This window comes from Rhinolophus sinicus, chromosome 1 (genome assembly GCF_057876585.1).
Source record: "Rhinolophus sinicus isolate RSI-liver-muscle chromosome 1, RSI-T2T, whole genome shotgun sequence".
NCBI lineage: Eukaryota > Metazoa > Chordata > Mammalia > Chiroptera > Rhinolophidae > Rhinolophus > Rhinolophus sinicus.
The window spans coordinates 141,265,118-141,289,813 of record NC_142501.1 but is presented as its reverse complement, the minus strand read 5'-3'; the positions used below and the strand labels follow the sequence as shown (position 1 = coordinate 141,289,813).

Here is a 24,696-nt window from a genome sequence, read left to right as displayed (position 1 = left end):
GATCCAGCTGTTGCCGTGCACTGGCAGGGCCAGTGTCTTTGTGTCGTTCTGCCTTCCCATCTCACAATGTCCTGCTTAAGGGGTACCTGGCTCATTTGACCAGAACACTCTGCAGTCGCTTGGTGGCTCCCATCCGCTGTTGACTAAAGACCCAACCCGGTAGTAAGGCACACAATTTCACTCCACTTTCCTTTTCCATTTTATCTCTTGCCACATCCCTGAACGGTCCATCATTCATGGTGCTCTTTTCACCTCTCGGTGCCTCCGGTCTGAGATGGAGCTCTAATTGCCACAGTGTCAACTGTCTGAGAACACGTCCTTCTTCCATTCCCTGTTGCATCCCCCGCTCCCCTACTGCTGCTTCCTGGGATCGTCTCCCAGAATAACTACTACATTCAGGTCCTTGTCTCTGGATCTACTTCTGAGGGATCCAAACCAAACAGCCTCTTCTGTCTCCCCAACTCTGGCCCTCATGCCATTTGTCTCCAGTTGGCTGAGCTGCTTACTCTTGAAGGCTCTGCTGGTCAATCACCTCCTCTGGGCTGCCACTTACTGTCCACCAAACTCCACCATTCACAGTGTGAGTGGCTCCTTCCCCCAAGATCCTTGACTCTTTACACAGCCCTGTCTTATGTGCATCACACGGCACTGAAATTAGGTGTAGATATGTTTGACTTTGCCCATCAGGAACTATGACTGACTCATCTTTGTTAACCAAGGCCCTAGTAGTGTGCCTTGTACAGACTAGATGCCTATTAAATATTTGATGAATGAATATATGACCCTTCTGCTGTGGTTTCTTGGCTATAACCTTGTGTACACAGCAAGAAGTTGGAAGCCATGGTCCTGACCCAGTACTTCTGGGCCAAGGGGAATTATTGTGCCTTGAGAAGAGCTAGGAAACCTCTCCTTTCCCCTCCACCAGGACTAACTGCTTGCAATCTGACTGCAAAGAAGGGGCTCCCTTTCAATGCAGGGCAGGGCTCTAAGCAGACTTGCCCAGGCCGTTGGGAACCAATGGAGTACATTCCAAGGGTGTGAAAAAACAGTGACCAAGGCCTAACGACTGGTGCAGTGGCTACATGAAAATTGCTACTTGAGTAGCCTGGAGCTACTCAAAGATGTTGTCAGTCTCTAAGAAAGCTGCCATCGTGGTAGTTTTTATCACAGAGTGAAAACCAGCTCTGCAGTAAGCTGAGGACTGAATAAAAAGCACACAAGGAGATGTAATCCAGAAGAGGAATCCAAAACTGTTGGTTAAGCAGGCAGCTGGTCTTTTGAGGAGGCTGGTTTCAACTGACTTTCTGTGCTTTGCTTGCCGTGTTATTTTAAAATCTCACTGCCAAGGAAGACCTGACCCTCTGAAGAATCAGGACTAACAGGGATGGAAGGTGCCGGCTGATCCCCTGCCACATCAGACTTCAAACAAACAAACAGAAACACAAATTCCAGAGCCACGAGAAGGAAACTTGGTCTTCCCTGCTGAGCAGAAATGGAGATGAACTAAACAGCCTGCAGAGTAAGAAATGGGAGTTGGCAAAGGAAAATGACCCTGTGTTCCATCCACCATGTGAGTGGAAATCAGGAAAGAACCAAGGACGATTTGAAGAGGGGCAGTAAAAGTACTAAGTGGGCAAGGAAGGAAGGAAGGGGCTGCCATGTGCCAGGCAGGTGGCCCTTACTTATCTCTCATAGCAGAGAGATTTGAGCAATTATATTATTTATTATTGTTATTATTATTATTATTATTAATTTGAGCTCAATAGCTTTGAGCAATTATTATAGCCATTCTACAGATGGAAAAACAGAAGCTCAGAGAAGTTAAATAACTAATTCAAAATATCCCAGCTAGTCAGAAATGAAATCTAGGTCTAAATGACAACAAGAGTTTGAAAATAATTCACATCCAGTTCGAAACACAAGATGCCCATCACTGTTTGATTTAGGTCATGGGCTCAAAATAGTCAGGAATCATATCATAACTCAAAACTCTGTGCACATGTCGTTTATTCCTCCTCTGTGCATTTGCAAATTCACTGCCTTTCGGTGCACTGCGAGGTGGGCACTACAACAGTGGGAGAAAAAAGGGGGAAAGGATCTTTTAGAGGATCAAGTTTAAAGAGGCCTAATTTTTGGAAAACCTCCAAATTTGGGGTTAGCTGTGTGCTTGGCTTAAAGAGAAAGGAAGAAAGAAAGAAAGAAAGTGGGAAGAGAGGTAGGGATGGAGGCTGCAAGCATAGGATTTAAATATTCACACTTCCTAACCTTGGTTATGACCAGAGGAAGACACTGAAATACCATGAGATTGGCAAGTACTGCCTAACTTTCAAACCAGCCCAAAGCAGGAAGGCTTAGTTATGTCACGAGAAAGCCTCTTGTTACCGCCCTAAGACCAGAACAAAAACATTGGGAGGAGACTCCCATCTTGACTATGTGATTTCCAAAGAAGCCTCGCTGGTCTTATGACTGTGATGTCTCAAGTGTCACAATTGTGTAACCTGCTGATATTTAAAATGATCCTTGAATCCATCACATAGGATTATGAAGATAACGCACATTAGTTTTAGTAAAAGGGTAGAGGAGAGATAACTCTTGTTGAAGAACAAAGAGAAGAAAGAAACCTGGACTGGAATCCTGGACATGTGGGTTCTAGTTCTGGCTCCTTCGCTAGTTTGAACTTTCGGCAGTAACGTTAACTTTGTACTTTCCTGAAGAAGCTCTGCTGGATGTCACAGAAGAGAACTTCCAGCTCCAAAGATCTAAGGGGTTGATTGGAGGCTCTCAGAGAGGTAGGTGCTTGAAAGTCACGTGAAGCTGTTGGGGTATAAGATGAGTCAGAAACAAATCCAAGGACTATTTTTATTGCTCTTCATTTCAAATTCCCTAATTTGGGTTTGACTAAATGAAAGAGAAAGAGGGTGGTGGGGGGGGAAACTTCAAGAGGTAAGCAGAAAAAAGAAATAGCAAATAAAAATTGAAAACATAACAAATACCCTTTAACAAGTTAAATAACAAAACTTGGTACTTTTAGTGTACTAAAAGAGTTCTTTTGGGTGGCAATGTCATACTATAGAAAGAACACAGATGGCTTTGAACCCAGAAGACCCATATTGAATCATAGCTTTATCACTTCTGGCATAAACAACTCCGAATAAATTTCTTCATCTCTTTGGGTCTGAATTTCCTTGTGGAGCAAAGAAGATTATAACAACAGCGGTAGTAGCTACCACTTATTGGGTGAATTATGTGCCGGAGACTGAGCTACGCTCTTTGTATTATGTCTCTGAATCCACCCAGACTGTATGAACTAAGTATTACTATCCTCATTTTATAGATATGGACATTGAAACTAACCAAATCGAAGAGCAGAGCTGGGATTCAAAGCCAATTTGGTAAAGCTCTGAAGCTTATTCTCTTATCTGCCCTCCTATACTTCCCCAAAGGATAACAATATAGATCATATACGGTAATATTTTAAAAGATACTAAGTTTTCCTATTCATTATCAATACGACAATAATGATACCAGTGCCTTAGTGACAACAATCATGGTGAAGTTTTAAATGTTCATCACCAAATAGAAATACGTATAATCTTATTTCGGTGTCGAATCACATAGAGCCTACATGACGACTCCCGGCTACTCAGACCCTGGGAGCTTCCCTCATCAGGTATCACCATTGAATATCTCAGTTTCTAGGCTCAGAAAAAGAGTTCGTATATGCAGAAATGTTGATATCTGAGAAACAGTGCAGAGAAGATACAGAAATAGTGAAACTACTTTGTTCTGTACAGTTTTATCACCGAAAGTGCCATCTGGCCACGCATACCAGAAAACAACCAGAGGTTATCAGCTGGCAAATTTTACCATTTCAAAAATCAAGCAAAAGACTCAATAATCTACCAGTGCAGTGATTCTGGATTGTAGTCAGAATAAAACAGGTGGCAGAGTGTCCTCTGAGTCATCAAAGCCAACAAAGACTCCCTCTGGCCTTTTAGAACTAGATCACATGAACTTGAAATGGAATCTTAGTGCAGAGGGACGGGCATAGCTCCTTTAAAAGAGGATGTGGGAAACCAGACGAGGCAAGCAGGTGGCACCGTTGACCTGGGAGTCTCGGTCCCACTGACTGCATCTGAGGAAGCCTCTTCTCTACCTACTAATGACTTTAATGTCTTCAGTTCTCTTAAAAAGTCCTGGCACTTTTTACATGTTAGCCACAGGTACAGAATGTTAAATGTGAAAGAGACCTTAGAACTCATCTGGTCAAATGTTATCATTTCACAGGGGAGAAAACAGAGGCCCAGAAAGGTAAAGTCTGAAGCTCATCGCTGCACAGGCAAGACAGGAATCTCCTCCTTTCTCTGAGCATCTGATGCTGCCTCATCTCATCCTTCGCCCTTCAGTAATGTCACACTGACTTTTATTTTGACGCATATACACCTGCATCTCACTCATATGCACTAAGATCTTTGGGAGGATCATACTCCCAGAGCATTACTCATAGGAAGTAGATAGTACTTTCTATGTGCACAATTCTAAGCATTTTATACATACGAACTCATGAATTCTTACAACTCTCTGAAGTAGGTACTATTATTATCCTTATCTTACAAAGACACAGAAGGGTTGTGATTTCTCGGAGGTCACACAGCTAGTCAGTGGTAGAGCCACAATTTAAACCCAGGCCAGTTAGCCCCAGCGTTCATGTTCTTATCTCATACGAAGATGTATAGACGTGATTACTGGTTGCCTCTGGAGAGAAGAAATGGGGGGGCTGCAGGGTATAGAATGGGAAGACTTTCTTTTTTCCACAAACCTTCACAGACTATTTACATTTTTGCCACATGCATATGTTACTTATTCAATAAACAAATAAAAACATAACTATTGTGGGTATCTTTTAAAAATAGTTCTGAAAGGGTAGGTGGTGACAGTTGTACAACATTGTGGATGTACCTAATGCTGCTGAATTGTACTTTTAAAAATGGTTAAAATGGGGGCCGGCCCGGTGGCTCAGGCGGTTGGAGCTCTGTGCTCCTAACTCCAAAGGCTGCCTGTTCGATTCCCACATGGGCCAGTGGACTCTCAACCACAAGGTTGCCGGTTCAACTCCTTGAGTCCCGCAAGGGATGGTGGTTTGTGCCCCCTGCAACTAGCAATGGCAACTGGACCTGGAGCTGAGCTGTGCCCTCCACAACAAAGATTGAAAGGACAACAACTTGACTTGGAAAAGAGTCCTGGAAATACACACTGTTCCCCAATAAAGTCCTGTTCCCCTTTCCCAATAAAAATCTTCAAAAAAACCAAAAACAAAAAGCAAATGGTTAAAATGGTAAATTATATATCAGGTGTATTTTACTACCCAAAAAAAAAAAAAAAATCTAAGAGCCTCTTTGACCATGACAAAGAATACTGGGGCAGTATTTTCTAAGGCTTCAAGCAGCATATTAAGGTCTGGAGCCTAAATATCTCAAGATAACTCAGTAAACATTTATTGTGCACCTGTTGTACATAAGGCTCTGTGCAAGGTATGGCAGGGTATACAAAAACGATAAAGCCATAGGCTTTACTCTCAAATAATACATGGAAGGCAGTTTGGGTGATGAAAGCACAATGTTAAGAGGAGGAGCTGCTCTTCTGTGAACCATAATGCCTAAGATGCCAAAAGGGCATTTTTGTGGGGTTCAAATGAGATACTCTGTGGAATGCACCTAGCACGGCAGCCAGGGTATAGCAGGAGTTTAATCAATGTCACAGCTGTTATTGTTACTGTTCTGGGACTCTTCTGAGAATTACTTTCCACTTTTGTAAAATCAGGCTTGGATTAGATAACCCACAGACTCTACAGCCAGGAATGGGGGAGGTCTTCTCTGTTTTGTCAACGAGTAAAGTGAGGCAAGGCATGCTAGAGTGACTATTCTCGCAGAACGAGAACATAGAATCCCTGGATGAGAATGGGTGAGCCCTATTTTGAAGTGACAGATCTATCTGAGCTCTTCCTTGCCCCACACCACACTTAAAAGTAAGGGATACAAACTTACATAAATTGCATTTAAAAGGAAATAGTGAATACTCAAAACATTTCCTAATTATTTCTTTTCATTTTACTATTATCTATTTTTTTAAGGTTATTTACATCAATTTTGTTTGAATGGTGGAAATGGTGTGCTACCATGCATTTCCCCAACGCCTCATTCAGAGACGTCAGATTAGTAGCTTGAAATCAGCCAAGGTAGGAATATTTACACAGAGAAACTGGCAAACGTTACAAATCAGCCTTCAACCTCCTCCTGAAGCTGGTTGTTATACATTTACCAGCACACCACTGGTTCAAACCAGCATGTGCAATCTGGTCTCTTGGCAGGCCCCTCCTATTGCTCTCAAACTGAGGGGTGCATAATTATTATCACATGGCACGTAAATTAGGGGCCCCTGAAGGAACAGGCTATTAGACGTGGATCTCTTCTGTTTCCTTCACCAAAATAAAATAAATAATTCCGAGTGCGTGGCCCACAGCCAAGGCCCTCTCGTGTTCGATTCTTCATCCTCTGTTTGCAAGAGCTAATTACAGTGCGGGGTGTGCAAAGCAACAGTTCTGTGTCCAGAGTAAAATAATGGCTTAGTAATTCCTGGGAGCGTGAAGGCTGGGCACTTCTCAGTGCAGTGAACACAAATCCCAATCTGATGGCGTGTGACTTTCTTTTTCTAAATGAATCAGACTTCATGAATAGAAATTTAGCTTTCCTCTGCCCACTCTGGCCCCACCACACCAGTTAGCATATTTTCTGTTTTTCAAGTTGAATTGACTCAGCAATAGTTTTAGGAGCCTGCTGGTTCACATGTTCGGTATTGATAATATCAGAGGGAGACGGAATCCTTGCTTTGCAAACTCACTGATTACACGGCATGAATTTGATTCTGTTTTTGGGTACAGAAAATGAAAGCCACTCCTAAGACAGAACTGATCCCCGGTTTTGGGAAGGGCCTCTTTTCTCACCGGGTTTCTGGGTTTCAGTGTCCTCTCTGTAGACCCGGGATACTTCAAGGTGGGTTTGAGCTGCATACCAGGCCACAACGGGACCCAGTTGAGGACGTAAAGGGTCCAGGCCTCAAGACCCTAACACTGACAGACGTTGCTGCTCCCCAAACCACAGGGAATTCAAAATAAAAATTTCCATTAACACAGAACCTATGTGGAAAGCAGTGCAGTATCTTGGATACTGCATGGACTCTGGAGCCAGAATACTTGGATTTGAATCCTGGCCTTCCCATTTATCAGTTCTGTGACCTTGGGAAGCTCACTTAAAAATCTCTGTTTCGCTAGAGGGGCGGGGGGGTGGGGATAAGGGGAAGGTGAGAGGTTTTGGGAACGTACAGAGGGATAGTGGATGGGGGGAGGGGGGTTCACACAGTGTGAGGGATATAAATGATAAACGTCTAAGTTTTGCTTTGTCTTGTGCACCTGAAACTAATTAATAAAAAAAAAAAAAAAAAAAAAAAAATCTCTGTTTCAGTTTCAAAGGAATAATCAATACTACCTATCCTGATAGGGTTGGCATGAGGATTAAAGATTGTAAAATTTGTATCATGGTTAGAGACGTGCCAGGTATATTTTAAGTGTCATATAAATGGTAGCTATTATTTGAATGCTGACATGGTTTCTGATTGTTTTTGGATTGAAAATTTGTGCATAGGTTAATTGAAACTGAACTATTACTTGTAGTACTTCTCTGTACCAGTTTCTGTTGTGAGCACTTCATAAATATAGCCGTTAAATGGTAATTCTTTGGGTGGAAAAAAATTAAGCCAATGAAAGAGCCTGAAAATCCATATGGGAGAAAAGCAATACTGTAAATGCAAAATTTCAGAGCTTGATATTTTGGGCATATGTGGCAACATAATAACTCTCCCTTTTAACACACAATCAAGCCCATACCACCTTCACACATGGTATAATTCATTTTCATATTTTAAGACTTGGTCCTCCCAGCAGATCACAGGATACTGACCTGGCAAACACTGCATTGAGACTTCTCTTAACGAGGGTTGTTTTTCTTTTTTGTTTTGCTTGATACCAATGTATTAAAGGTAACTCAAGTGAAAGAAACACATACTTTATATTAGGAGTAAATAATGGAAGAATCCAATTATAACATTTTAAACTATTCTTCTCTAGTGAAGACTTAAGGAGAGAAAGAAAGAATAAATGTGGGACAATAGTAGCTAACACTTGGGGACTTGCCATGATGCTAGAAACAGTTCTCAGTAATTTGCGTGTATGTTAATTAATCTAACTTTCCTAACAATCCTATGATATATTAACTATTATTATTTCCTCCATTTGACAGATGAGAAAACAATCACAGAGAAACTAAATGACTTAACCAACATCACACAGCTAATAAATGTAGAGCTGGGATTGGAACCCGGCAATGTGTCTCCAGGATATTGAAGTTCTTTACCTCTGTGACACATTGCGGCTCAATGGGGTTTGAGATTCATATACACGTACCTATATGGCAGATACTCAGTAAATGTTTGTTGACTGGTCAATTGATTGATTGCTTCATTTGTTTGTTTATCCTTTTATGCCTTAGTGAGGGAGGGAAGATGGGAAATCAGGAAGATGGAAAAAGAGACAGTTAATAAATGGGAGCAGCCAGGAAAATAACTAAGCTAAGGGCTGGTGACCAAGTAGAGACTGATGCTGGGGCGTGTAGGGAAGAAACAGAAAAGACACATGGGAGGAAACCAAGACAGTGACAGCTTGGCTGATGTCATGGTCAGAAGTCACACTGGCATCGTCTAGGGGTTATCCTACTACAACCTCTGCAGTGACTTGAGACTAGGAATGGCCGGCAAGTTTCCATCTTGTCTTACTAACCTCCAACACTTTATATTTTGTTAGTCTTGCAGTTTATGTTTCATTCATTCATCTATGAGGTGACAGACTGTGTCCCTGGGGACATACAATGAACAATTTACATAAAAATTCCTGCTTTCGTGAAGCTTACGCTTTAATCGGAGGGATACAGACAATAAATATAATAAATAAGTAAACTAAGTAATAACTTTAAGGTGGCAAGTTGCTGTGGTTTAAGAAAATAGAACAGAGTAAGAGCGACCAGGAATGCTGGGGGCTGAGGTGGCAGTCAGAATGGGCCTCACCTATAGGGTGGTATTTGAGCAAATATTTAAAGAAGATGAGGTTAAAAGAAATGCAGTCATAAGAATAGTAAGACCCATATTACTGGATTATAGAAATTAAGAATGTATGTTTTATAATAAAAGCACTACTGAGAAGTTGAGTGCTTTCACAGAGGGAAAGTTATGTGTAACTCTCCCATTCTTCCCTGGGAGGTCTCAGAGATGACAAATCATCTATAACTCAATTTTCATATCAATTTGTCTAAATATAAAATTTCCATCCCTGTCTTAGTGGTGGTAGCACACTTTTAAACCTTCAGTCAGTTTTGTTTGTTCAGGAGCATGCTGTTTTCAAGTTTGTGCATCAAGTGGTTTGCTCTCATGAGCATATAAGTGTAATCCACAAAATGAAAATGAGAACCACCACGGAATAGCAAAGACTGTCTTTCTGTTCATGAATCAAATGAAGTATAAAACTAGTAAATACCGTTTCAAGAATAGCCTAAAACTTTTGTGTTTTTTTAATGTAAATATACAAAGAAGCACTGCTAAAATAGGAACATATAAAATTGAGTATGTTTCCCAATTCTTGTTCTGATATAGTATTTAACTGCTAACAATTGAGTTTCTACCATGTGCAGAAATTGTGTGAAGTATGTTATGTGTATAATTTTATTTAATTTAGTCACTCATTCAACAAATATTATTGAGCACTCACTTGTGCCAAACATTGTCCTAGACTTGGGATATAACAAAGAACAAAACAGGCACAATCCTTTGTATTATGGAAATGGATATATAATAGGTCAGGTAGTAATAAATGCTATAAAGAGAAATCAAACCAGGCTAAATGGGTGTGGAGAGTGCCTTTGGGTGGGGGTGCTGCTAATTTATTACAGCGTGACCAGAGAAAGTATCTCTAATAGGATGACAGCTATTTTCTGGGCAAAATTATTTCTAAGCAGAGGATACAGCAGAAGGTCAGAACATGTTTAGTATTTGACTCTATAAGATAAGTATTATTTTGTAGGAAACCAAAGGCTCAGGGATAGTTTTTTTATATATACAGAGGTTGCCAAAAAAATGTATACACATTTTAAGAAAGGAAAAACCTATTAAAATTGTAACACTCAATATATACCGGTAACAAAAGATGACTACAAGTCACGTTTGACTTCTGCAATTACAAGAGGTGCTCAAAGTGGTTACCATCAGCATCCAGACACTTCTGATTACGGCGAACTACTGCTTGAGCAACGTTGACCAAAGTGTCCACTTGTATACATTTTTTGGTATCCCCGGTATATGTCCATGTCACATAAGTAATAACGGGCAAAGTCATATATAATTCTAGGTCTACTGACCTCAAAATCCATGCCTTATTCTTCCCAAATACCATGAATTTACTCATCCTAACCGAAGGCGTTACTCTTTTAAAAGATTGGCAGAGCACAGGACTACCAGGAATTAATTGGTACTGCTGTTTTTTCTCTAATTTACTCTAGCCTTAGGCAAATTCCTGACACTTGCTCTTCTTCAGAGCCTGTAAAATGGGATTCAGATAATTAACAACTCAGAATAACTGTTATGAGAACTAATTAGTGACTGTTTACAAAATACTCTGAACAGTAACAATAAGAGTGTCTTCACTCTGAGTATCACATTATCTTCCCAGTGGAAATCGAGATACCTCTATCTCTGTCCTCCCCCAACTACCACATCTAGTCCTTCTCAGATTTCCCTCTGTTGGCAAAACTAATAACCTAGTTATTAAAACAAGAAGCCCAGGAATCATCTTTAACTCCTTCTCTTTCACTACTTACATTCCCTAGCCCTATTCATTCTACTTCCAAAATGTATGTTGTATCCATCCACATCTTGCTATTGTCAATGCCACCAGTCTATTTCAACACAGCATCCTCTCTTGCATGGAGGATTGTAATAACCGGCTAATTGGCTTCCTCCATTTTGCTCCTCCCCAATGTATTTGCCACACAAAGGGCAAGAGTGACTGCCTTTGAAAACAGAGATTAAAACATAATTTCACCAAACTAAAAAGATTCTGCCCAGAAAAAGAAACCATCGACAAAATAAAGAGGTAACCAACCGAATGGGAGAAGATATTTGCAAACAATGTCTTCGATAAGAGGCTAATATCCAAAATATATAAGGAACTCATGCAACTCAACAACAACAAAAAAACAAGTAATCCAGTTAAAAAAATGGGCAGAGGACCTGAATAGACATTTCTCCAAAGAGGACATACAGATGGCCAACTGACATATGAAAAGATGCTCAACATCTCTAATTATCAGAGAAATGCACATAAAAACCACAATGAGATATCACCTCACATCAGTTAGAATGGCTCTCATCAACAAGACAAATAGTAACAAGTGTTGGAGAGGCTGTGGAGAAAAAGGGACCCTCATACACTGTTGGTGGGAATGCAGACAGGTGCAGCTGCTATGGAAGGCAGTGTGGAGGTTCCTCAAAAAATACGAATAGAATTACCACATGACCGTCTCCTGGGTATCTACCCCAAAATCTGAAAACATTTATCTGTAAAGATATATGTGCTCCAATGTTCATTGTAGCTTTGTTTACAGTGGCCAAGACATGGAAACAACCAAAGTGTTCTTCACTAGATGATTGGATAAAGAAGTTGTGGTACATATACACAATGGGATACTATTCGGCGGTAAGAAAAGATGAAATAGGACCATTTGTGACAACATGGGTGGATCTTGAGATTATTATGCTAAGCGAAATAAATCAGACAGAAAAATTTGAGAACCACATGACTTCCCTGATATGTGGGATATAAAACTGAAAGCAACAAAAGAACAAGACAAACAAATAAAGAAAAAAAACTCATGGACACAGACAACAGTTTAGTGGTTACCAGAGGGTAAGGGGGGGATGGGGAAATATTAGAAGAGGGCAAAGAGGGTCAAATATATGGTGATGGAAGGAGAACTGACTCTGGGTGGTGAACACACAATATGATATATAGATGGTGTATTACAGAATTGTACACTTGAAACCTATGTAACTTTACTAACTATTGTCACCCCAATAAATTTTAATTAAAAAAAACAACAACATATAAATTTCTGTACTTAAACCCCTCCAGTGACTGCCTATTGAGCACAGCATAGGTACAACCCCTTACCATGGTCAGAGTGACCAGCTGATAATGTCTTGCCCAGGACTTTCCTGATTGAAGCAGGAAAAAGTGCCGCATCCCAGGGAAGTCCTCAGTTCTGGGCACAAAGAAGACTGGGCACTCTAACTATGGCCTGTGAGGCCTCACTCACAGTCCCATCTCAGGCCACTATCCTCTCATTCACCGCACCCTTTCCATGCCGGCCTTTGCCAGGTCCTGGAACATCCTGACCCTTTATGTTCTCAATGCCATGAAGGTTGTGCTCGCCTTCGCCTTGGCCTGGAATGCTCTTCCCCGTGCTGGATTTTTCTCATCCATTCAGGCTCAGCTGAAATGCTTCAGAAAGGCCTTCCATGATCCACATTACCTCAATAGTTCCCTTCTGCTCTTTTCATCATAGCATTCTTCTATGTCCCTCCTAGCTCTTATCATTAGTCATGATTTATTTTCCATTTACGTGTTTATGTGTTTCGTACCATTAGAATGCAAGAGGGCAGGAACCTTGTCTGCAATATCCCTGTGGCATCCCCCAGTACACAGCACATGGCAAGTACTCAGAAAATATTTACTGAACCTACTCTTTAGTCTTGAGCTTCATCCCCACCAAACAGTGTACCCCAGACTCCAGGTCAAGGTCTTGCGAACACCAGAACATCTGGTTGACTTGGCTGCCCCCCTGCAACCACTCCCCCTATGGTGACTGAGACCTGAGCTCAAAGAAATTTTGTTTTTTCTGGAGGCCTAGAGAGGTTAAAGGACTTGACCTATGCTGCACACTCAGTTTACATTTTACACAGGCAGGGCTAACACCAGTATTTCCTGATTCCCTACCAACTGAATTCTAATTTCAGAGGATCTTAGTGTAGGAAGAAACCTCCAGACCCCATTTGTTTCAGCCCTTCAGATAAGACTCTAGCCCCATTTAAAAGATAAGATTTTGGGAGCCAAGAGAAATAAATGACTTTTCCAAGGTCACATTACCTTTTTTTTTTTTTCAAACAAACTTTTGTTTATTTTAAGTGTGTTTTTCCAGGACCCATCAACTCCAAGTCAAGTAGTTGTTTCAATCTAGTTGCAGAGGGCACAGCTCAGTGGCCCATGTGGGGATTGAACCAGCAACCTTGTTGTTAAGAGCACCGCGCTCTAACCAACTGAGTTAACTGGCCGCCCCTGGTCACATGACTATTGAAAGGCAAGGAAAGAATTCATTTTTATACCACATTGTCTCTAGTTTCAAATATCTTTTAATCTATACTTTGTACAACCATGCAATCAAGTATCTTTTCCATATTGAACTGGTTAGCAAATGCTATAAAAAGAGAGGGAAAAAATTGGATGTAGGAATACTTCAGGAGTGGCAAGTTATTTAAACAGATGCAATGCTTTTGCTCCTGATTCATTAATGCAATCAACAAATATTTGAGTTCCTGCTACGTGCCATGAACAGTTCTGGGCACTGCGGATACAGCAAAGAATAAAACAAAGCCTCTCTGCCTTCCTAGAGCTCACATTCTAGTGTGGGAGACAGATGATAACAAACAAACAAAAATATTTTTATGTGCAAGTCATAGAAGGTGGTCAAAGTGCTATGAGAATAAAGCGGGTAAGTAAGGAGTGACTGGTGGTGAGCACAGCTGCTTGAAATATGATGGTCAGAGAAAGACACGCCTGTAAGATGCCACTCAGAGCAGTGATCTGAGGGAATTAAGGAAAGGACTAAAGGATGACTGTTCCGGGGGAGCAGATGTGCAATGGCCCTGAGGCAGCACAGGGTTTGGCATATTCTAGGGAATGCCCAGGGAGGGAGCGGAATAAACAAGAAACAGGAAGGATAAGTCATACAGGGAGCTGCGACCAGATCCTGATGGCAACTGCTCTTTAAAACTCCTTTTAAAACTGACATGTCTTGATAAAGCTAATATTTACAAAGCTGAGCTTTGGAGAGAAGGGTTTTATTGAATGTGTTTGTGTGTGTGTTTCAGTATGTTAACAAGCACCACAGGATTGGCTTTTTCTTCTCCTAAATGCCTCTTGCTATTAGAATGTTTATCTGTCTAAATCCATTCAGTTTCACTTGCTTGGAAATCAGTCACCTAGTGCTGGTAGCCAATAAGAGAGACCAACTAATACATCTCAACAGAGCAGTAATAGGGGCCACACCCACAGATCACTGCAGAAACCTGAGCTATTGTTCAGCCAATCGTTTCATGTTAGTTTCTAAAAATAAGTAAGAATCTGAGTCATCCTTTCCTCAGTCAGAGAGAGCTTTATTCCTTTCTACCTCGTGGCTCCTGGTTGGTCAATACATTACTTAGCAGCCGTATGGGCCGGTCGGTCTGTTCCCTGTCGTGGGTGGTGTGGCGGTAAGGGAGAAGGGTGAACTGGCTCCTAAGTCAGGACTAAGTCAAACCCTGCCCTCACCACCTTCAGGAGATAGTTTTAACCAATTTACTCAACTTCTGTGAGCATCAGTTTCCTCATCTCTAAAAGGGGGATATTAATGCCATCTTCGTTTTCTACTGCTGTGGAACACAACTAGAGGGCTGGAACACACCCACTCATCATCTCACAGCTCTGTAGGTCAGAAGCCGCGGATGGCATCACTGGGTTCTCTGCCCCGAGTCCCACCAGGCTGAAATCAAGGTGTCGGTCAGCTGTGTTCTCACCTAGTGCTCAGGGTCCTCTTCGAAGCCTGTTCCTGTTCTTAGAAGAATTCAGTTCCTTACAGGTGTTTCCTTGCTGGCTGCCAGCGAGGGGGTGGGGGGCGGCTTCTCAGTTCTTCAAGGCTACCCACATTCCTCCTCGGTGTTGCCCTCCAACTTCAAAGCAGGATCTACACATCAAGTTCTTCTCACACTTTGAGTATTTCTGACTTCTGCTCTCAGCCATTTAAGGGCTATCTGCTTTTCATGGCTCAATATTTAGATCAGGACCACGCAGATAATCTCCCTTTCTTAAGGTGAACTGTGTCATATAACTTAATATAATTACCTGAGTGAAATCTCATTATATTCGCAGGGATTAGGACACGACATCTTTGGGGGCTGTCTTAAAAATTTTGCCTTCAACCAATGCCTTGCTCAGAGAACTTCCTTGAAGATTAGAGATAACGTACATATGTATAAAATAGTAGATCAATTTAGCCACTGTTACACATAAGGACCCCTTTGGTGCAGATGGCAGATAAGTATCTGAGCTACTCAGTGAATCAAGGATAAGACAAGACTGAATTGTCTATGGTAAATACTTATTATCTTTCCCATATTTATGGATGTTAAAACAATATTTTGCACATAATAAATGATCTCTGTTTTCATTGGGGCATTGATGTGATGACTTGATTTGGAAGTTCTGAAATTCTATTGATCTAATTTAACAAGATGAAGATTGACTGTCTCCTTTTTCTTCTGAGTACAGTCCTTTTCTCTCCCTTATCAAATCATTTTGGTAAAGCTGCCTCTTCCTCTTCTTTCCCATGCACTTTGGTGAAGTTTATCAACATAGGACTTTGAGCTCAGGCTTTTATAGTATAGACACTAAAAGAATTCGGGGAATTGATCAAGTCCTGCCACCTTAAAATGGGCCTCGACGTATTATTAAAGGCCCAGAAAAAATAAAAGGGGGCTGGGGTGCGGTTCTGCATTAATGTTTTAGAACATGACTATTTTGGTTGACTATATTAAAGATGGTCAAGGCCACAGTTTTCACAGTCAGGACGTCATGATGCACAACAGAGCATCTATAAAGAGCATGAATTCTAGAGCCACACAGTAGGGGTTCAACTCCTGTCTCTGCCACTTTCTTTCTGTGTGGCCTTGGGCAAGTTACTTAATCTTTCTGTGCCTCATTTTCTCATCTGTAGAACATCTGCTTCCTAGGGTTGTTATAAGGATTGAATTAAATATTTATAAAGTGCTTACAACAGGGCCTGGTACGGAGAAGTACTATGTAAGTGTTTGTTAAGCAAATAAATTTTCTCCATCACCACTTTCAGCAGAGCTGCTAAGAAGCAGCAAAAATAAGCCATTTAAGGCTTCTCTCTTCTTCCCCAGCCTAGCCTACTCTCTTGTAAGAGAGTGGCAGGATTTTTCAAATCATGTATTATTTGTTTATTTTTTGAATTAGCAAAATTTGCACATCTTACAAAATTTAAAAGATTATAAAAACAGGTCAGCACCACTGCCAGGTCTTCCCAGAGAGAGCCGCTCTGGGGTTTCAGCTCCTGAGAGGCCAGGCAATGCTGAGCCCACTTCCATATGCGTCCGCAAGTCAAAATGTAACACCCCTCCACCCCGGAGAAGCCCTCCAACCCGAGTAACCCCCGCATCTTCTCTGACATGGACATTGGAGGTGAGCTGAGTTGGTTGAATTGTCTTAGATTTGCTTACACTGTGCTCCAAACTGCAGAAAACTTCCATGAATTTTGTGTAGGAGAAAAAGGCATTGGGCCCGTAACTGGGAAACCTCTCCATTTCAAAGGATGCCCGTGCCATCTAATTATTGACATTTATGATTCAGGGTGCAGAATTCTCAACTCAGAATGGGAGAGGTGTAGAAAGTATTTATGATGAAAGATTGGAAGATGAAAATTTCTATTATAAGTATGACCAGGAGGGTTTATTGAGCCTGGCAAATGCAGGCTGCAATACAAATGGTTCTCAGTTCTTTATCACAACAGTTCCAATTCCTCGTTTGGATGGGAAACATGTGGTATTTGGCCAAGTAATTAAAGGAATGGGTGTGGCAAGAATTCTGGAAAATGTAGAAGTGAAAGGTGAAAAACTGGCCAAATAGTGCATGATTGCAGAATGCAGAGAATTGAAGGAAGGGGATGATTGGGGAATATTCCCAAAAGAATGGTCTGATGACAGTCATCCAGATTTCCCCGAGGATGCAGATACAGATTTAAAAGATGTAGATAAAATATTAATAACAGAAGACTTAAAAAACATTGAAAACACTTCTTTCAAATCCCAGAACAGGGAGATGGCCACTAAAAACTATACAAAAGCTTTAAGATATGTGGAACGTTCAAAGGCTGTTAGTGTGAGAAAGCAGAAAGATCAAAGCTGCAACCTGTAGCTTTAAGCTGCATGCTGAACGTTGGTGCTTGGAAATTGAAGACGTCAAATTGGCAGGGAGCAATGGAGGTTCTTGAAATAGACCCATCAAATACCAAAGCACTGTACCATAGAGCTCAAGGATGGCAAGGATTAAAAGAATATGATCAGGAATTGGCAGATCTTAAGAAAGCTCCGGAGATAGCACCAGAAGATTAAAAGCTATCCAGGCAGAATTGCTGAAAGTCAAACAAAAGATAAAGCCACAGAAAGATACAGAGAAGGCAGTTAAGCAAAAATGTTTGCTTAATAAGGAATTCAGTTGTGGTTAAATATTACTCATTGATTCTATAAAGGCAATAAGAAAATTAAAGGGGTTTTGTCCCTCATGTGTATCCTTCGATACTTCAATTCCCCATTGTTTAAGTTTAAGAATTCTGATATGGGTTCACTCTTAATAAAAGTGTTATAAAATACACACACACACAAAAGATAAAGAATAAAAAGTAAGTTTTCTCCTATCCTAGGCATCCAGATTCTGAGCTCCCAGAAGCAATAATTGATACTAGCCTGTTATAATCTTCCTAAGATAGTCTGTACAGAAACTATATTATGACTATCTATATATTATACCATATAGATCATTTTCACAGATATGTTTTTAACACTCATGATAACATTGTATTCTGTTCTGGACCTCGCTTTTCTTCACTTAGCAATGTCTCTTGAGGATCCTTCTACATTAGCACATAGAGAGTTGCCTTATTCTTTTTGATGGCTGTAGAGTATTCCACTAGATGGGTGTACCATATTTATTTAACCTGTCCCCTGTTAATGGATATTTAGTTTTCAAACTTTTCTATTATAAACAATACTGAGAATAATACCTTGTAAACGTGTCCATTTGCACATCTGTGAGTATATATCTTCAGGATAATTTTCTAGAAGTGGAATTGCTTGGCCAAAATGTACGTGCAGTGTTGATACCCACTGCTGAGTTGTCTTCCATGGAAGTTATACCAATTTACACTCCCTCCAACACTATACGAATGCCTGCCTTCCCATCCTTTCACCAAAAGAATGTGTTATTTCAAAGTTTTTATATTTGCCATAGACTGTAAGCCTGACTTGGACCCTTTGGTGTCAATATTCACATTTACTAGCAAATGTAGCAGCAGAAATAAATAGGAATGTTCTTATTCATAGTCATTATAGTGCAGACAAATGGACCTGTGGAATCCAGGATCGTTTGAGGCAAAGGCTAACTAAATCTGGCTTCTTTCCCATTTTCTGTGGTAACTGGCTACCGGTCAATACAAGATTACAAAGAGTTTATGAGGACAAAGATTGGGCTAGGACCAAAATATATCTTCCACATGCAAACCATATACCTTCTGCTCTGGCTGTTTAATGTGGATTCCCTAAGGTTCACATGGCATTGGGACATGTAAATGGTGGAGCGCTTGCTATTTTTGAACATGGACTTTGGGCCTTTTTAGTCTGCAGATGGCTCTCAACAGGTACAACAGAGCTCTTTGTGTTCAGAAGGGGGAATAGCCAAAACACCAAACAGTTTGAGCATCGTCAGTGAAAAGTATGCAGTCAACCAGGAAATGCTGGAGTCAGTGAATATGCACCTGTGTTCAATGTGATAACATGTCTGGGACTGACTGAACCTTGCTGAGAAGCAGCATGTGGCTGGGCCTGGAGAGGCCAGTGGTCACCAGAGCATTTAGTTAGTGAAAGAGGTTTTCTTTCTTTGATCAATACTTAAAACCACTCATTCCTGGTAATATTATCCTTTATGATATTATTCATGTGATAGTTGACAGCATGCAATACTATAAAAATGATTTTATGTACCAGCCTATGAACAATTCTGTTTATTTTGGCACACAATTAGAGAGGAGGGAAACTGAAAGCCCAGATGAAAATCTACTTTTTTACGTACTAAGGTTCAAATTATAGATCGTACATATTGGATTTACAGGGTCTGAAATTAAGTTTGTGAACTTGTTGCAATGATGTTGCCAACCTTTTTTGATATCAGAGGGGTTACTCATTATGAATTTGTACCAACTGGACAAACAGTTAACCAAGTTTACTTATTTGGAAGTGCTGAAAAGCCTGCATGAAAAAGTTAGATGACCTGAACTTTTCACCCACAATTCATGGCTCTTGCATCATGACAATGCACCAGCTCACACGGCACTGTCTGTGAGGGAGTTTTTAGCCAGTAAACACATAACTGTATTGGAACACCCTCCCTACTCACCTGATCTGGCCCCCAGTGACTTCTTTCTTTACCCAAAGATAGAGGAAATATTGAAAGGAAGACATTTTGATGACATTCAGGACATCAAGGGTAATACGATGACAGCTTTGATGGCCATTCCAGAAAAAGAGTTCCAAAATTGCTTTAAAGGGTGGACTAGGCACTGATGTCAGTGCATAACTTCCCAAAGGGGGTACTTTGAAGGTGACCATAGTGATATTCAGCAATGAGGTATGTAGCACTTTTTCTAGGATGAGTTTGCAAACTTAATTGTCAGAACTTGTATGTATAGCTGTGGTTTAGATCTTTTTGTACCTCAGCCTTGTTTGATAAGGGCTCATCAGTTTTTGGAAAATTTGTCTTTGAGCTGAGAGTTCACATATTTATTTTGAATCTTACTTCAAGTTAGTTGCAAGTTTGATAAACGCTAAGTCTGAAGTTTCTTCTTTTTTTTCTTTTCTTTCAGAGAAAATTTTGTTCAAATTTATACTTTCATTAAATAACACATAACTCTCTCTACCTCCCTCCTTTTTGTCCATGACAATGGCATCTAACCCAAGAGGACTGATATTATGTCAGTTGGAGAAAGAATTTGGTTAAAGCCACTATGCATGTAGTGTCTGCTTGCTTTTCCCTAATTTGGATGCCTAAAAAACCAAAAAACAAACAAACAGGTAAATGAATTATCTCCACTTGGTCTTGCACATATTCTATAACAATGTTTCCACAGGTATAAAAATATTCCATACAGCAGCCTTAATATGCTAATCATGGGACTCCATGATTAGAACTTCAAAATGAGCAGCTAGCAAAGTAGCAATGTTTAAATCTGCCAGTTGGTGTTCCTGGATCAGTGCTTATTTGGTGTTTAAGCTAAATGTCACTGTGAATTATCAAAATTGTATAATCCAACCTACTTTACAAGGCGCCTAGCCTGGAGATATTCTTGTGCTTTTGGTTAAGGGCAGTTTGTAAGTCCCATTGAGAAAAGAAACAGGTATAGTGTCTGTTATAGACTAAATTGTGTCCCCTCAAAAATCATTATGTTGGAGCGGCTGGTTGGCTCAGTTGGTTAGAGCGCAGTGCTCATGACACCCAGGTTGCCAGTTCGATTCCCACATGGGCCAGGGAGCTACACTCTCCACAACTAGATCGAAAACAGCGACTTGACTTGGAGCTGGAAAAACACACTGTTCCCCAATATTCCCCAATTAAAAAAAAATCACTATGCTGAAGCTCTAACCCCCAATGTGACTGTATTTGGAGGTAGAACCTTTAAAGAAGTAATTAAGGTTAAATGAGATCATAAGGGTGGGGCCCTAATCCAAGATAACTGGTGTTCTTATAAGAAGGGGAGGAGACATCAGGAACGCACACACACAGAGACAAGGCCATGTGAGGACACAGCAAGAAGGAGGCCTCACTTCTTAAATTATATAAATGTCTAACCACTATGCTGTATACCTGAAATTAATATAAAATAATATGGAATATCAAAATAAATTGAAAAAGTGTTAAAAAAAAAAGAAGACTCTTATATACACTGCCTACAAGAGACTCACTTCAGATCAAAAGACACACACAAACTGAAAGTAAAGGGATGAAAAAAGGTAGTTCGTGAAAATGGAAACAAACAAACAAACAAAAAGCTGGAGTAGTGATAGCAATACTTATACCAGACAAATTAGATTTTAAAACCAAGGATATAATAAGAGACAAAGCAAGAGCCAGTTATCCCACTTCTGAGTATTTATCTGAAGAAACCCAAAACACTAATTTGAAAAGTATACATGTATGCATCCATATATTCATTGCAGCATTATTTGCAATAGTCAAGATATGAAGGCAACCTGGGTGTCCATCAATGGATGAATAGATAAAGAAGAGGTGGTACATATATACAAGGGAATATTACTCAGCCAAAAAAAGAATAAAATCTTGCTATCTACAACAACATGGATGGACGTAGAGGGTATTGTGCTGAGTGGAGCAAGTCAGACAGCAAATGACAAATGTCACATAATTTCACTTATATGTGGAATCTAAAGAACAAAATAAGTGAACAAACAAAACAGAAACAAACTCATAAATAGAGAGAACATTTTGATGGTTGCCAGATGGGAGGGGTTTGGGGGGATGGGTGTAAAAGGGGAAGGGATTAAGAAATACAAATTGGTATGTACAAAATTGTCATGGGCATGTATAGCATAAAGAATACGAGTATAGTCAGTAATATTATAATAACTATGTATGGTATCAGATGGGTACCAGATGTATTGGGGTGATCAGTTCATAAGGTATATAAATCTATATAAGTTATATCAAGTTATATAAAGTCTAATCATGGTGTTGTACATCTGAAACTAATATAATATTGCATGTAAACTGTAATTGAACAATAAAAAATTGTTCAAAAAAAAAAAAAAAAGAAACGAAGGAAGCCATATGTAAGCCAGTGAGACAGGCCTTAGGAAAAACTAACCCAGCTGGCACCTTGATCTTGGACTTCTGGCCTCCAGAACAGTGAGAAAAATTTCTGTTTAAGCAACTCAGACTATGGTATTTTATTATGGCAGCTCTAGCCAACTAATATAGTGTGATCTTCAGGAAAAACTATACAATGTGAATGAGTTTTTGAGCATGAAGATCTCCCCCTCCTGAGAGGATGTAACCTTCCGAGTGTATTGATTCTCGTTCAATTGAGAGCAGTTCCCAGAGAAGTGGGCAGCTATAAGTTATTAGCAGCCAACACTCAGCAGATCTGGGATGGGTACACCAACAGGAAAAGAAAACTAGGGCAGGACATCTATGGTATCCACTACACATAAAATATTGGGGGTGGAATTTGGACTTGTTATGAAAAGGGTGGCTCAAGATGAATCTCCTACCTTCCCTTTCAAATTGTCCCACTCAGTCCCTCCTCTATAGAAATTTTAGATGAATAGTGGCCAAATACGTCCAATTACCTGATGTGTGCCTGAAATCTAATTTTGTTCAAAGAAGAGCATCTCATAAATTACCCTGTCCCCCTGGTATTTTCGTATCTCAGAAGAAAGAGAAGACAATAAGGGGAAATACTATTCTGTCCTTAATTTTGACTGCCAACGCGGAATGGAACCATGAGAGACAAGTATCATGACAGAGAAGACACAAATTCCTAAACTTTGGGAATGCCATTTTTAAGAGAGTCACCAGAAAAGGATAGCTCTGAGACTCTACTCAGAGACTCTCAAAGGGATTTGTTCAAGGAGGAGGAAACATTCTAAAAAGTCAACTGTTGATCCCAATGGATACCCAGGGATGATCCCCCAGCAACTATATCTACATTCTACGTCCCGCCTCCCTGGCCATAGCTGGTCTAAAAGTGAATAACTGACCCAAACTGGGTTAGTAAGTTTCTAAGTGCGGGGAATCTGGACTGTTGAACTGAGAGTCTAGGAGTCATGGTGATGTCCACACCCTGGAGGGGAGCCATGAACTACCACTGACTGTGACCCTGTCCTTCCCAAGATTTGGCATTCAACTCTTCATTGGAGCTCTTAATCTAGTCTGGCCAGATTTTGTTTTTATTATTCACAACCAAAAGAACTTTAAGAAATACAGGTCTTTGAGTCTTGCCTGAAAAGTGACTTTTTTTTCCACATATAACTATTATTTTTTAAAATATCTATAGATAATATTAATAACTTACAAGTTAATTCTCAGTTTTAGGTTGATAGTAACTTTTCTGCCATTATGTAGTTTTCTCACTCAATAAATACTAAAAGTCCAAATAAAGTAAAAATGAGTTGATGTTAATAAGGAGATTCCAATAAAGGAGGTTGGGAACTGTTGAGCTGGAACTTTCTGACAATGTAATGGTCCTCTTTGTGAAGTAATGACAGTGAAAGCTAAAAAGTTGATGGGCGTACATTTGAGGCAGGAAATCTGCATGGCTCAGTGGAAGTCTTGGATGGAGATGCAAATACCCTTGTAACAGTTTTAGTCTCAGTCTGCCCCTACCATACAGAGTAAGCTTTGAGTGGAGGATGCAGAGCAGTCATCATGGGGTTGTGCAAGATACTTGAAAGGGTCTGTGCTCTAGCTGAGCGCATTTTATAAGGGTCTATGTATTCTGGGGGCTTACTGCAACCACATTCTTCTTTTTGGACACATTTACAATGTGTGGTGGTGGAAGCTGCCTGTCCTTTGAAAGTAGACAGAATTTACCTTCCTATAGAAAAGGATCACCGAGATGTTGGCTTATGTCCCTTTTGCTACTAACAAAGGCAGAAATCAGTGGAAAGTAAAAATTGAGAGTCACTAGTGGTTGGATAGGAAAATTTCTATTTGATCATTTCTTTTAAGATTGCAGTTTTAAATGATTATAACTATTGCAAATCATGATCCATCTATGTAAGAGGCCAACCCTGCAGTCTTCGCAAAAAGTAGTCTAAATGAGGGACCCCAATGGACCTCATGCAACCTGTGGTACATTTTTACCAATGCATCTGTTTAATCAATATTAAAATCTCACTTCCTGCTTTAAGAGTATCTGAAATTTTAAGATAAATTATGCATTATCATTAAAAGTATATAAAATCAATAATGATTTCAGAATGTGATATTAAAAGCTACACATCACCACCCCCACCACCATCCCTACCTGCACACAGCCCTCTGCTTGACCCGCATGAGTCAGAGAAACAGATACTCCCTGAGTTCAGAAGCATTACTTACCATCCATTGAAACCACCCTAAATAACTGTTAATCCTCAGTCTCACCAATTTGCTGACTCCTTACATTGACATGCCATTAGGGCATAATACTTTTCAAGTGTATTTTGAAGATGGAAAACCTTTATCTCTGGTCGTTCTTGAAAAAAAAGAAATTTTCCACTTGGCCTAGTTCTCTGTCACAGAGGACTTCAGAATCCTAAGCAAATCTACTGGTTTCAGCTTTGGGTGTTTCAGACACTTCTGAATTAGGGAATTCTTTGCCATTTGGGAAAAACTGCTGTTACCAGGTAATATTACTCAAAATAGAAATGGCCTTTCATCTC

The 24,696-nt window shown here is 40.2% G+C and overlaps 1 long non-coding RNA gene and 1 pseudogene across 1 annotated transcript; both read left to right on the top strand.

Moving 5' to 3' along the window:
* The first annotated feature begins 1,753 nt into the window (after positions 1-1,753).
* On the top strand, positions 1,754-5,265 carry LOC141569976 (uncharacterized). The gene is made up of 3 exons (XR_012493731.2): positions 1,754-2,789; positions 3,335-3,392; positions 4,288-5,265. It is a non-coding gene; the product is annotated as an uncharacterized LOC141569976 (long non-coding RNA).
* Positions 5,266-16,593: 11,328 nt separating this feature from the next.
* LOC109458362 (peptidyl-prolyl cis-trans isomerase D pseudogene) lies at positions 16,594-17,711 on the top strand (annotated as a pseudogene).
* Positions 17,712-24,696: the final 6,985 nt, after the last annotated feature.